Genomic DNA, 15,253 nt, shown 5'->3' with positions numbered 1-15,253 from the left:
ACCTTGGGAAAAATTAACTGCCCGCCCCTGCTTTACATGGCTCGACCTTTAAATCCTGTCTTCTTAAAGACATCGGTCTCCACGGTTACAGTGTTGCATTACAACAGCGCGTTTGTTTCTAGAGTACCTGCGCATCTGAGCTATTGAGTCCCGAGTGGAGTGGAGCGGAGCGTCAGCAGAGCATAATAAGGTCCCGATGCTGGCGCAGAGACAGGAAGCTGCATTTATGTAATTGACATGTGTAGCAGCAGCAGCAGCGACGCAGCCTTGCAGCTGGTCTGAGCTCACTAATCCCAGCCCTGGAGACTCGCTTTGCTTGTTTGGGTCACATTTATATAGCAGCAGCTTCGGTGTCTTATCGGGCTTAATAAATAAGCTCATTGTTGTGTTTCGTAAGATGTAGCATTTAAAGTATTTTTTTAAAATTTCTTGTCAGCAGTGTGCTACCCCCAGTTATGAACGGTTATATACGTCTGGTGCAATTCCCAACATTGGAAAGGGTTAAATGTCTAAAGAAACTCGTCTGTCTTCATAAAAACTACATATTTAGTCATTTTTGAGTTGTATGTAAGGCTGTGCACCAAAGAAGGAGAAAAGGATTTATATTGATTGGCCAGGCCGAGATATCAAGCTGGAAAGGATGTGCAGCAGATCAGGGTGATTAAGGATGGAGATGGTAATGGACTAACGAGTGAGGAGAGTGTGCTGAGAAGATAGAAGGATGACTTTAAGGAGCTGATAAGTGAATAAAATGAGAGCAAAAGAAGGGTGGGTGGAGGGACCTTGGTGGAAGTGCAGAGGATTAGTAAGGAGGAAGTCAATGTGCCTGTGAAAAGGATGAAAAGTGGTTGGTCCACATTACATACCTATCACCTGAGATGTCTGGGAGACAAGGCAGTAGAACTTTTGACCATGTTGATCCTGGAGAGTGAGAGGATGCTTGAGGAATGGAGAAGTGTAATGGTAACAATTTTCAAGAACAAGGTGATGTGCAGGGCTGTAGTAATGACAGAGGGATAAAGCTGATGAGCCCCATGTGGTTACAAATTGTGTCATGGGGGGGAGACACAAAGTTGCTCCATTCTGCAGAAAAAAGTGCTTTTACTCAGGGAAGAGTAAAAGCATTGCCCTGAGTGGAGAACAGTGGACAACAGCTAAGTGCAGATTAAGTAACACCTGCTTGGAAGCTTTAATTGCATTGTAACAGTATCCTGACAAGTCAGATATCTTAACTTCCCCTGTCTCTCACCTGCTTTGCTCAATGTGTCTGCTCTGCTCTGTAGCATTCTTCATCATAATGCAGTGAAACGGAGCAGAGGAGAAACACTACAAATGTGCGGAAGTCACCATATAACAGTGGAGCTGAAATGAAGTGAGGGGGGAAAAAAGCACAGAAAATTACACTTTTGATGCTCCTTGATGCTACTTGATTCCCACTAGAGACAAGGTCTTTGGTTTCACTTTGTAAACTCCAGAGAAGACGTCCAGACTTGTTTTGCTTTTGAGGTCTTGGTTCCTTTTGATAGCAGTAGACTGTTAGAGCTCAGTCCTCCACTGTGGTCCTTCATCATCATCATTTTTGTCACTATTTTTCCTATTTATTTATCTTCTATTTGTATTGTTTTCTAATATTTCTCTAATTCACCTTTTCTTCCTGTCCCTTGTGCTGCTGTAACGAGTGAATTTCCCAGAGTGTGGGATTAAACACAGTTTATGTCCTAATCTCTCAAATTTGTATTAAAAATATGATTTGTCGTGGGTTTGATTAGGTAACATGACAGAAAGCCTAACAGCTGTTAAAAATAGCCCTCACATTGCAGGCAGCGCAGCCATTGAAGAGCAGTTGAGTGGAAAAGCCAAACAGCAAATGTTGGGCTAAAAGAGGGATATGAAGATGAATGTGTTACCGCCACCCCGTCACTCTCTTTCACCACTCTTTCTGTATCCACTTACTCGCTCGCCCACCCTCAGGCCCTCTCCTCCTTTCCTTGCTTTCCTTCCTTTCTTTCTGAGTGACATTTCGGTAATAATAATGTCTGCACTCCACAGGCCCTGCCTCCATCCCATCCTTGGCCTGCTGTGCGCACACGCAGAGCGGGCACGCCTTACATCTATATCAGACTGTTAAATGCCAATAATGACGACTCGGCGTGGTTAAGGAAGTAATCATTTTCCATCTCCTGGGCTCGTCTGTCCCCGTTGGCATTAATGGAGTTATCGTTTGCCAAAGAGTTTATCTGACACACTCGCAGACGCCCTGCTGGTCAGCGTGTGTGAGGACTGGGATTTTATTAAGAAGTGGGTTAAGCCCTTTATATTTGGGCAAGGGTATTACAGTTGTGTGACCGTGAGGTTGGGGTGGGGGTAGATTAACGCAGCATTGCTGAACCCCAAGTGTGTCCAGACTCTGCTGCTAAAATTATGAAGAAATATGAAGTCAAGAAAACAGGTGCATTTGTCAGCTCTGTTTAAGTTTGAGACTTATTTAGAGGAGAACTGTTTTACAGAGTTCGATAAAAAGGCAGTCAGCACGACGTTTAATATCTGCACAGCCATCTTCGGTATATCCGTTGGTTTGTGTTCATGCATATAGGGCTGTGTTCATGCTAAAAGTGCACTGCTTTAAATGCACATCTCTCTTGTGATATGTGTGCTAGCTGAGCTTCTATAATTACCACAGCCTGCAGCGCCTCATGGGGAGCATATTAACACACACGAGTGGAGGAGCAAGAACCAGAGCACATGCACAAGTCATACAGGCCGAGTGCGTTCGAGCACCTCCGACTGCTGATGTGTGCAACTTTAGAATAATGTATGAATAACAGCGATGCACAGCTACCCACGGATTACGTAACGCTCACTCAATGCAACAGGAATAATTCCTCAAAATTGGTCGCAAAGTGCAAGTGTGCAGCAAACTCCACGTGAAGAACATTTCCACTAAATGATGACAAATGAGGCAAATTAGATGTTGAAAAATATTTATATTGATTTTAGAAAACGATGGATGTGTTTTTTCTTTCTTTAACTTGAACAGTGATGCATTGAATTAGCTGATAATCACCAAAATAATCAGCTGCACAGGGTTTGGGTCGCCATTGATGAAGAGTTGGACTAAACTGGGATGTCCTACTGATGGTGAATGGCAGAAAAATAATTTATTATTCATTTGATTTATTATGTGGTTGATTTTAAATGCTTTTAAATGGAATATTTTTAGGTTTTAGGTGGAGATGGAACAATACCTGAGCCTTACCCTTAGCTTTATTGACTGATATCTGCCTACTGCCAAACAAGTTGGTATTTACCTATAGGAGTAGTCGATGTTTTTGCTGTTTTTTGATTAGAAAACAATAAATAATTTAAAACGGTAAATAGCCTTTGGGCCCTAATTGCCAAGGTGTGAGAATTTTTTTCTAAAGAACAGAAATTGCGTATTTTGAAATAACAGGGCCGTGGTGGACTAAACATTGGTGCAGTCCTACTTTTACACTGTCAGTCTATCAGATTAATTAATCTGAAATGATATAATTGATTAAGTTGTGTTCAGGGCTGAAACCAAACGTCTGTGATAAATCAGGGTGCTTGGAAACATTTTACAGACTGGCGGTAGGCCATAAAGTCTCAAGATTATATCACAGGATTCCAGCGAAATTTGCGCTAATGATATTTTTGACGATACAGAAGAAAAAAACTGAAGGCTTTATCAGTGTTTGCAGCTCGCAGGCAGCAGCGTGTGTTAGTTCAACCAAAATGAAGAGCTTTTTCCATCCTCCTTTTCCAGTGAGCGTCTGTCACTGATCACCTAATTCAAAGTGTGAATCCGTTGCCATAAGGTGTCAGCAGCAGTGTTAGAGCTCAATATTAATAATGCAGTGTATGCACAAAAGCATCTTAGGCAGTGTTTTCACATGAAATTTTAGCTAAAAGTACAGCGTGGCTGCTTAACCCTTTAGTTTAACAGAAAAGTAATTTAACCATGTAACTCTTCAGCAGCCTGCGCACATAATAAAATTCTACAAAAACAATTAAATGCGACTCCACACGCGGTCTCGCTTTACCGCTGATGCATTTATTACATTGTAATGTTTAATAAATGCATCAGGTGACCATCATCTGGTTGTAATGTCATAGATTAAATGTATTAGTGGTAAACAAGAGTGCAGGAATGTGGAATTTTCTCCCTTGCACTTTATTTCACATTCAGATGTGAATGTAACTTATATATATATATGCAGTATATTTTGCACGGGTACTTTATGATGTCCGTGCTTTGCCCTTAAGTCTCCTCTTGCCTTTGCACAGCTGTGACCTCACTTCTTTTCTCTAACCTCTCACCCCACCAAGCAGCAGCAGCAGCAGCATCCTCTCCCAGCTGCACAGCTGTAATCTCAGACCACCACTGTCTGCCACCGACTGTAACCCTGCACTCTTTCCTCTTTTATATTCCTTCTAGGGAAGTGGGGTCTGAATGAACACAACATTGCTTCTTTGTGCGTCCCACTTCTGAAATTCTCTTTAAGTGAAATAATTAGAGGCAAGAAGGCTGGAAAACCTTCAAAAAGTTATGTTATCTAAGACTGGCTGCCGTGTTTGGTATTATGGCTTTGCACGCAATCCCACAAATCACGCTCGGGATTACCAGGTGCACGCTGTTGGGAGGGGAGGATGTGCTGCTACTCATCATCATGATAAAGAGGGGAGGGGGCTAGCATAGATGGATTGTCAGCAGAATCCTGCGGGTGTGTTGAACGCTCATTGTTATGTAATTTCCACTCGGCACGGATTGGTCAAGCTGTGGGCTGTTGGTGGGCTGAGGATGTTAATCTCACAAGCATTATCTGCCTCCCAGAAGCAGAGGCTGTTGTGGGCAGGATTCACTCATCCTCACTCACGCAGGCTTTGTAAATTTGACCAATCAGCATGGCCGGCTTGTTTCCTGTCATCCATCTTGGCCAAACAGGTTTGACCATGAATTGGGCTTCACTCAGAGCAGATCCTTTTTTTTTACAAGTCTTTTCTTTGATTCATCTGACATCCTCAGCACATTGAGCTGACCCTGGGCCACAAATTATGGGATTCGTAACCCCACCAAAAAAAGAATTTGGTGAAAGTGTTAACACTGCTTTTTAATAACAAACTTTCACACTACACAATCAGGCAGTTAAAGTCGTTTTGTTAACAATCCATACAGTGCGAAAGCATGATTGACGCCAAATTCCAGTCTGTTTGACCAGAGAGATCAGTCGCATCGGCGTGCCTGGACCCACTTCAGCAAACTGAAGAGGGGAGCTGGGATGTGGTGTAGCCGGACTCGGGCATGCCTGTGAAAATCATTGTGTTAATTAACAAATCAAAAAGGCACATGAGAGGGTGAAACACAATTAAAGCACAAAATGCATAAAATCATGAACCTCACTGTGCCCTGTGAGAGCAGCTTTCAACAGCTTCTATAAATGAGAATGTGAGTGCAGGATCATGGTACAAAGCAACCATGGGTAGTGTGAGTATACAATATAACTGAGTTACTACAAGAACTGGTGGAAAAAATGATTTAAAATGTTAGTTTGGGGGTTACTCTTTTTTCTCTCATTCCTTTAAACCCCCCCCCCCCAAAAAAAACCTCCAAATACTTAAAAATCTGCTTTTTAATCTGATTATTCCTAAACTGTGTTTTTGCAAAAGCTTGGGTCAGTGTCGGGCGAATCGGGTCATGCAGAGCTAATTATCCACCTCAGATGCGCTCCCACTCCTGTTTGGCTTTGACGTCTGATGCTCGCTCGCTGAGATTTCACTGGACAGATAGCTCATACGGCTGCAGTCAGACACAGTTTACGCTCGGGAAGTTTGGAGGTTAAACACATTTGTATTCTCACATGCAGCTACAACGGGTAATGTTGAAAGGCTCAGGGTGCCGGTTCATGTGTGAAAACAGCTTTACTGTTACTCCACTGAGCTAATGATACCTGGAGCTACCTTGTATCACATATCTTTATTGATTTTTGTTCATAATGCATCACTTTGCTAATATGCTTTGAACGCGTCCTTCAGGTCTCCTGCAGTTTTACTGAAAATATAATGCTTGCATGCTCACCTACCCACAGGTGTAAATACTCTATACACAACTGTATATGTATAAAGTCAGTTGGTAACCAATCTCATGTCTCTCGTGTCAAATTTAAGCTAAATTGAACCCCCAGTATTTGTTTGTTTATGCAAACCCATTCATCCCTCATCAGTCCAAACGCTGATATTCATGGCTTCATGTTATGTCCTCAGTATTAATGACAGCTCTGTTTAGGGTGAAGTCTACTTTTGTGGCTGAAACAAATATAAATTCCTGCTCAAGCTAAGTCTTTTTAAATATAAAGTTAAATATGTCTAGAGATGCGTACACAAGACTGAAGAAGAGGATAAATGTTTAAAGACTTCCCAAATAATAATAATAAAAAGTGTTCATGAAAGGAAATGATGTAATCCTTGATAAAGAGAAGTACATAAAGATTTTCTCTTTCATCTGCCGGGGAGCTGAACAATGCTTTTGTTCACCCTGCTTTTATGACAGGTGGTTGTTTGCTTAAGTGTGGAGGTTTTTGTGGCGATAGCGATGGGTTGCATTATTTTCTTTCCATGCACAGTAAGTAAATATGCTGAACTTTGATGGAAGTGTTTGTCTGTAATCATAGCTGTGTGTGCGTGTCTGCGCTGGCAGGTTGAAAGGTAAACCGCTGTAAGCTTATGTGCGCGATGCTGCTTTTTCTCTTATTAATGTGGAGGACACAGGAGCTGTCAGTGCTGCTGTTCCCCTGCTGGTGAAATAGTAATGAGTGTGCATAACAGAGGTGAGCCAGTGTGGTTTACAGCTCCGTCGCACTCGGAGGCAAAGCCAGGACACACATGGAGCGCCGACCGGCTCCTCGTGTGTGCCGGTGATGGAGGCGGAGCAGGAGGCAGCTGCAACCGCTGGAATGAGGTTAACTGAGAAACGGAGGTCAGACTCTGTGAATTTATTTGCTTTGGAAATTTTGAAGAGGTTGTCTAAGTATTCAAAACGTCTATAAACTGAGGAAGAAAGAAACTGGACAGATTGTTATCATTTACTGTTCTCGCTGTGCAATCAGCGGAGGGAACATACAAAAATCTGAGGGATGGGAAAATGAGTTGTTTTTAGTTTAGATGCATTTAAAACCTTTACCTAGCTTGAAAATTTGGGTTATTGTTAATTAAGGTTAGATATCCCAAAATTTTAACTTGCGTACTTGTTTTGACTCCAGAACGGCAAAAAGAAAAATAAATGAAAAATTCTGTGGTAGGAATAATCTTCCATAGATCTGAACATTTACATTTTGGACCTGATAAGTAGAAGAACTAAGAATCATCTTTGAATAGAAAGTAAATGTCGTTAAGAAAGTATGTCCTCATATGGTGCAGTGAGTTTATTTTACAGCTTGACATGATAGTCACTATTGTTTACCAAGGTATGAAACACTGTACTAAACTGAATCAAGTAATAGGCCGCAGGATGTGAGGAGGTTGTAGTAAATATTGAATACAACTTGAGTACAAAACCCCAAATATTCTCTAGTTACGTCTTTATTGATTTTTGTTTGTTTTTGTCCTTCTTTATTTCTTCCATTTGATATCCTGTACTCTGAAAGATTTCATGATCTTGTTTTAGATTTCCTTAACTAGGGGCTTCACTGATATGATAAAAGTTATCATAAAAGTCAATAAACGATAACCCACTTATGCATTTTAAACCGTTTTTGCTGTGGATTTTGGTTTTTGGTGGCGATCAATCAAGGCTAGACACCACAGATCTGATCATTTGCCCTTGAGACGAAAGTCATCACCATAACCTCACTAACTGAAATACGCTTTTTATTTGTTGGACAGAAGAGTACTTTTTAAAATGTTTTAACATAATTTGTAGCAAGAATAAACTTAACTGTGCAGCTACATGACAAGAGGAAAAAATGCAGTGTGTTGTAAAATGTGCTCATTGAAAAATGCTGTAAATGATTTTGAACTTTGTGCTCGGCAGCACAGTGTCCAGCCTTGGTGGTTAGCACTGTTGCCTCACTGCAAAACGGTGCTGAGTTCAATTTCACCATCAGGCCAGGGTCTTTATGTGCGGAGTTTGCATGTTCTCCCCATGTTTGCGTGGGTTCTCCTCAGGTTCTCTGGCTTCCTCCCACAGTCCAAAGACATGCAGTTAGTGGGGTTAAGTAGAAATACTAAATTACCCATAGGTATGAATAGGGCTGTTCGATATAACGATATATATGGATGGATATAAAAACGTCTATCGTTTCATTTTACGCTATCGTTTAACTGTTTACGACAATATTTTTCTGATGGTCACTGTAGTGGCTATATTAATTAAAGTTCTCTCTTTCTCTTATATTTAATATAACCACACTACAGACGGACAAGCGCCTGTTTTTATGGGTGGTCATTAGCAACAACGACGGTAAAACCACCGCATGTCCGCTTGTTTATTTTCCACATAACCCTTTCACAATAAAGCTCAAGATCCTGTTGAGAATTTTCAAAGTAAACGCAATCACGTGAAAAAGTATGCAGAGTATTGACGGATGAGAAGCAAAATAAGAGCCGTCAGGTGCTAAGAAATAAACCTTAGACTCAAACGTTAGAACAGGCTTTCCCCGCAGCACGCCGTGTAATAATTACTCACAAAGGACCGTTACAACCTATGTCTAAAAACGTGTAGTTTCATGCATCGGTTAAAACACTTGACTCCAGGTACAAGACGCCTAGCTGGAAACAGTGCACCTACCCGAGATTCGCAGAATTTACAGAAAATATTAAATTTTTTGTGATTTATATCATTATCGGATGATAGATGTTTTATATCGGGATATGAGATTTTGGTCATATCGCACAGCCCTAGATATGAATGCAGGAGTGAATGTGAGAAGAAAAGTGGAAGCGAATGAATGGATTGATGGATTTTGAACTTGTTTTTGAACTTGTTTTTTTTCTGTTCAGATTCATACTGAAGGCATTATGTGTGTGTAAATAAAAGCTTTAACAATTTGTGATGTTAGTGGAAGTTGAGCTCCCTGGTTACGTTAGTAAATTAGCATTATAATTAATCATTATTATTTTCTCCATTTACTGCTGTCTGGTTGTCTTTCTCCTTTTTTCCCCTCCTTTGTTTGCTATCAGAAGGATAACTCCTCTTTGTTTCCATTGAGTGGGTTGCAATGTTGTCATGAGGTTTGTTTAAACAGAATCATGTAAGCTGCTTGGAACAGGAGTGAATGGAGCCAGGTGGGGCCCCCTTAGGGAGGTCAGGTCTGTCCTACAGCCACTGCAGACTCTGCACATTGCCACTGCTGAGGATTAAAGTTTGTAAGCATTCGAGGCGCCCCACATTGACCTGGGTGTCTTTAAAGGTGAATTTGTGCTTCAGTTTTCCTCTCACTTGGCTGTTGATGATTTATCCCAAACAGTTATTAGAAAAATAAGCTAGGAGCAGATGATATGGAAGAAGGCACAGTTTCATGTTACACTTCACTGACCCACTGCAAGTTGAGCTGGTGAAGAAAGCTAAACTTGCTGTAGTCACTGAAGAACTCAGTAGTTGTTGCTGTGATTATTTAATGCAAGTCAATGTAATGAAAGGCTAAGAAATACTCCAGTATCACTGAGAGTGTCCAAACCTTTGACTGGCACTGCAAACGGTCAAAGTTGTGTTAGGAGTAGAGCTGGGCGATATAAGATTTTTTCATATCACGATATGTTTTGTTTTTTTTTCCGTTTCAGGCGATAACGATCTATATCACAACATAAGCCAAATAACTATATTTGTAAGATTTAAATGTGCCGTTGCTCACAAGTAAAATGTGAAATAATCAGCAGCTTGTTTTTATTTAAATATTTATTTCGCATAAGTTCAACAGGGTAGATGTACTTAAGGAACATGAGACTTTTTCAGATAAATAAAGGCAAATATTGCAAACTACACAAAAGGCAGCCGCTAAAGCGTTTAAGTTTCAAAATGGAACAAACGAAACAGACTACTAAATTGTCAATTCCACTTAGAAACAAAATATTAATTCTAGAAATAAATATTTATTTGTTTTACAGAAGAACAGACAAAATTGACTAACTTTTGTCAATATCAAATAAACTGAGAACTAAAAGGAAATTCTCAATCTCTCCTTGTTGTATAGCTTAGCTTTTCAAACAGTTTTAACAGTTACTTTAGTCGGACGAAAGCCGAATGACGAATTAGCGCTTCCAGTCAGAGATTGAGTATGCACAATTTACAGTGCACGCTACTCTGTTTTTTGTCAGACTTGAAATAGCCGAAATACCTTCACACTACGGAACTTCTATGGCTCTTCCGTTCGACAATCTCTCCGCGTTGGAACCATCATCTGTTTTCTCGTCGGTAACCTTCAGTCACGCTCGGTTGATTTTTCTCTAGTCGGCACACTCATTTCCTCCATTACCCGGCGGCACGGCGGCTGGCTGCTTCCTAAACAAATACACATATGCGGCTTGGCACTTGTGCTGTACGTAACAAGTCACGTGACGTGATGCTGCGGCTGTGATTGGTTCAGCTCTGCGCTACTTAATTTGGATTGGCTGTTCTCTCTTTTTTTTTAAAGAGGACAAGAGCGGTGAGGTCTATCGCAATAGTTTAATTTTTCTATCGAGAAGAAGTTATTTCGCAATACATATCGTTATCGTTCTATCGCCCAGCTCTAGTTAGTTGTAAAATTTATGTTGAACCTTGGTAAAGTACTGTACATTGCTTTGATCTACATGGTGCAGTCTTGTACTTGTTGAATTTTTTTTGAATGACTTTATCATTGTAACCTTTTTATTTGTGCTTCATGCATTGCTGAGATGAAAATTGTGAGCATTTCAGGAGAAAACCTGAACCAAAAGTTTCAGTTTGAGGAACATTAACATTAAAATGAATTCAAGACTTATTAGCAAAGTTAGATGGAGGAAATTAAATGAGACAATTATTTTAAATGTAAAGGCAAGGTCTGATTTTAGCCTTGACTCACAGTGTTTTAAGTTTTTGTGCTGCTTTGTGGTGTCCTTAAATACACCACAAAGCAATTTGAATTTATGTCTCAATAAAATCTACGGGAACATATCACTGCTCAAACAGACCCAGAGGCTTTCAATGGCTGTAATCATGCTATGACTTTATAACTGTATTTATTATAAAGCTCCAAAAGTGTAGGTTGTGTTTTTGTGGGAAAAGACATTTCAACTTATATTTTTTACCATTATTTACTAGAGGATTTTATAGAAGACATGTCTTAAACTCAACTGAAGCAGCGGATTTAAGACTTTCTGTTTCGGGGTCTTTCTGGTGTGTTTTTGTAATTCAGTTTCAGCTTTAGAGCAGAGTTTGTTGTCCCCGCTAAACAAACAGAGCCAAAATTTTATTCCAGCTCCCCGTTGATACTTGAAAGTCCCTTTTTGTCAATATTTAACCAGAACTCTTGTGTATCTTTACCCGCACAGCAAGAATACCTTTCACTTTCTCTCTCCCGTCGGGGGCGGGATGACTGCTTGACATATCACTTATTAAACCGTGCATCACAAAAGTGCAGTTTTAACAAATCCAGTAGTACACACTCACCGTTCCCTAATGTCAGAGCTTACATCCACAGCCATCTGCACCGTGACTCATTTCACTGTCATTTCACGCCATTTATAGGCAGTGTTTGGACGCCTCTGCCTCTATTTGCCCCAGGATACCAGGCTGCCTCCTCTGGCAGGGACCCCTGCTGGGGTGTGGCTTTACGATAGAGATTGGACAATGCGGCTCCAATATCCCAACCCCCACCCCCCCCCACCCCCCCCCCCCCCCCACTCTCAATGCATCATTACATTCCTGCTGCCCTTCCCCAGCATCCTCTTCCCCAGAGGTTTTGGCCTGAAACAAGAGCACTCGGGGGATCATCTGTTCCCCGAGCTTTTCCTTTCACCCGCAGGCCTCCCTCTCTATCAGTCTTTTTTGATGTACTCCCTCTGGCTGCAGTCAGTGTCAGTCTGTGCCATTTCCTCACACACAAACTCACAGACAGATACACCACCGCTACTTGTCTTTGCCCTAGTTGCACCTCCTTCCCTCAGCAGTCTGGGGAAAGGGGGGTGTCGTTCTCATCTGGTGACTCATCCGTTGAGTTGATTTATTAATGTCACTGTGGAAATGTTGCAGTTGGCAGCATTTCCAATTGCGCATCATGCTTACAGTGCATTGTCCTTATTTAAGCCTTTAAAGTGGAACATGTTGCTCGCACGAACCCCGTTTTCACCGCTCCGTGTGTGTTTATGCTGCAGGTGAGAAGCTGAATCCAGTTCCCGCTCTGCAGACCTCTGAGATGGTCAGAAACCACCTGACAGGTCAGTAAATGAACACACTCACACACATGCAAAGTCACAAGCATGTGCTGACCAGTATAATGGCCGAAGTGATGGTGCCCACTGAGGGGAGGGTGTCAGAGACTGTGTGAGACGATAGATGACCTTTTGGTGAGAGAAAAGAACAATTCTCCTGACGTTCTGACCTTTTTATTTTCTCTCTGACTATCGTAGTTTTTCAGCCCTGAAGCTATTAAACCCCTACTGCTGTAAGATTATTCTTTTTATTACTATTATTATTACATTTTTTAGCATTTTGGGCCTTTGTTACTTAGGGAAGTATAGAGTGGATAGGAGAGAGAGAGTGAGTGACACGCAGGTAATTGCCTGGCCTTTGCAGTAAGGACTTCGGTATGAAACTGTGCCCTGAGTTCTTTGAGTGGACTTTTTTTTGCCATCTTGTTTACCTGAGTATATGTAGATACTCAGTAATTTTTTTTGCATTGTTGTTGCCTGTAGAATAACTAATTGATACATTTTCTAATAATTTCAGCTGTAGATTTAGGTGTTTTATGTAAATGAGGAGAGCATGCATAAAGCCTCCTGTGCAGGAACCTGAAGTTAAACTGTACTGGAACAGTTATTATGTAATATAGAGAAAGAGCAGCAGTGCAGAGCATTTACACCCCGTGCTAGTTATAATGGTCATAATGATTCGATAATTGAAGTCACATGACCACAGTTTACAGGAACATTTCTGACTGCTTGTGTGGTTTTATGTGTTTATAGTGCAGCTGTGTATGTGTGTAATGAATGGGATGTGACCTCATTTAACTGTAATTCTGTAGGAGAAAATCACAGAGGTGGTATTGGTACACTGTAATGTCCTTATTCAGTGTCTTTATTGTTCTTTACTGAGTTTTCCTGATATTTTGAAGTGCTGCTTTCCAGTGATGGCTTCTAGAAGGTGACTGAGGAAGTGGAGCAAGCCTGGCCGTCGGATCTGTGTGGAAGATATTAATCAGGGTTATTCACAAGTTATTATTTTGTGTTGAAAGCTCAAATTATACTTCTGTGCTTTCAGCTAAATCTCATTCATCAACACTGATCACCTCTTCCTTTATCTGAGGCCAAAGAGAGAAGGAAAGTCTGCTTAGAGAGTACAGATAGAAGTGTGGCTCTTCCAGCTGCTCACCTGTGGGGGTAAATGGGGTTTAAAGGCATCTTGTCTGAATATGTGAGTGGGTTGATATTGATGTGTGTTTCATAGAGTTCTGTTTTATTGCTAGATATTCATATAAAGACATTGCTTTTAATCCGCACTGCTCCCTGCTCAGCTGTGATGCTGCTGATATTTCTCAATAATCCCAGGGATCTTTTCTACTCCATATTCTTATAAACACAGAAAGACTGGGGGAAAACTTACCATTTAAACAGTAAAAATACTTTGTAATGGAGAAATTGCAAATTTAATGAAACACACTGGTGAAGTGTGTTTAAGGTGGTCCCTAATTTCTTTAAAAACACTTTTTTGTTAGAGATTATTTCATCTTGACTTCAGTTTAGTTAGATTAACTCATTTAATTGGTTCTGACTTTCAGCTTCTAAATGTTCTACTGCTGTGCTAATTGTGACCTTTAGCAAACCCTTCATGCTATTTAAAAGCCTGAAAAATAAGAACATGTGTTGTTATTTGACACTGGCGCTGCAAAGCAAGATATTTTGTCCCAATTTTCTTTTATGAGGGGGGTGGGGGCAGTATTTCATGACAAATAGATAGTCCTCACTGGATCCAGCCTGCAGACATTTGTGATTTTGACACAATTGGCGTGAAAGAACTGATTTGGTACAAAAGGATTTTCTCCTATGCCGAAACAGTTTGTTCTACTTACGGAGACGCCACCGCAGCCTAACCTTCTGTTCCCAGCTGGTGCTGCTTTGAAATGCACGCCCTCCTCCTCCTCCTCCATCTCTCTTCCTCTGCTTTCCTCTTCATCTCCGTTTGCACCTCCTCCTTTCTGAGTCTGTGCAACAAGCTCCGCCCTTTCCGCCCCCCCCCCATCTCCTCTGCTCTTTGAGCTGCGTCCTCCCTGCGTCAGACGGCTCCATTCATGAAAAGTGTGACGTGAGCAGGTCTTCATCGTCCTGGTGACTATGCCGCCCTCCCACTCACAGCCCAGGTGCTGCAGGAGTTAGAGGAATGTCTGTCATCTTCCATCCTCTGCCTTCTCCCTCACTCCTGTTCTTTTATTATTATTTTTTTCCTTTCTTCTGAATCCCGACTGTCAGTTCGGTCTTCCTCTCGCCCGGCTTTTTCCCCCCCTCCACACATCCCTGCCTTAGCTGAGAGAGGACCATGAATCTGAGCCGTGTCTGCTGTGAGTAATCTGCTGATGCTATGTCTTTTGCCGTTCATCTGAGTGGAAGCACTGTAATGTGGAGGTACTTGTCCTTCTCATGCTTATGGGTATGATTTTTCTCTTTTGCACATCGCACATCTGCAGGGAGTCTGTCTGTGTGTATAGAGCACATGTCAGTATTTGTTCAGTAGCAGTGCTGCAGGAGTGTGTTGAGCAGTCGTGCGTTGGTGCGTGCTGGAGCTATTTTAGGATCAGCGGTGACGCCGCTGCTGGGTTTTGGGTTTTTTCTTTCTTTTTTTTTTCTTTTTTTTGATGCAGTGCTTCTCTGTGCCCTCTGAAGGACAGGTGGGATGTAGGTAAAGATACAGGGCAACAGACCCGCCCTCACCTGCTTTATTTTTGCCAGCAAATGCAATAAATAATAACAATAAATAAATAACTCCCCCTCAGTCTGACTTATCTGGGCCACATGTATTTTGTGTACAGTCACGGTCATTCCAAACCACACTGACTTTCCTTCCACTGCTTCT

At 41.4% G+C, this 15,253-nt stretch overlaps 1 protein-coding gene across 3 annotated transcripts in view; it reads left to right on the top strand.

Annotated features, from left to right (window-relative positions):
• The window catches only part of map3k13 (mitogen-activated protein kinase kinase kinase 13), a 37,510-nt gene that overhangs the window by 3,096 nt on the left and 19,161 nt on the right, over positions 1–15,253 (top strand). For 2 of the 3 annotated variants that reach the window (XM_085434197.1, XM_085434192.1), the window contains exon 2: positions 12,343–12,405. The gene's annotated coding sequence lies outside the window, so the exon portion shown is untranslated. Of the gene's footprint in view, positions 1–12,342; positions 12,406–13,997; positions 14,742–15,253 lie in introns of those variants that run through there. The other variant, XM_085434194.1, reaches the window with a different exon arrangement.

The sequence above is a fragment of the Copadichromis virginalis genome, linkage group LG16 (genome assembly GCF_057382275.1).
Source record: "Copadichromis virginalis isolate Kocher_CV1m ecotype Utaka linkage group LG16, C_Virginalis_male_GT1.1, whole genome shotgun sequence".
Taxonomy (NCBI): Eukaryota; Metazoa; Chordata; class Actinopteri; order Cichliformes; family Cichlidae; genus Copadichromis; species Copadichromis virginalis.
The sequence above is the reverse complement of the archived record's forward strand: the minus strand, read 5'-3'. Positions and strand labels throughout refer to the sequence as shown.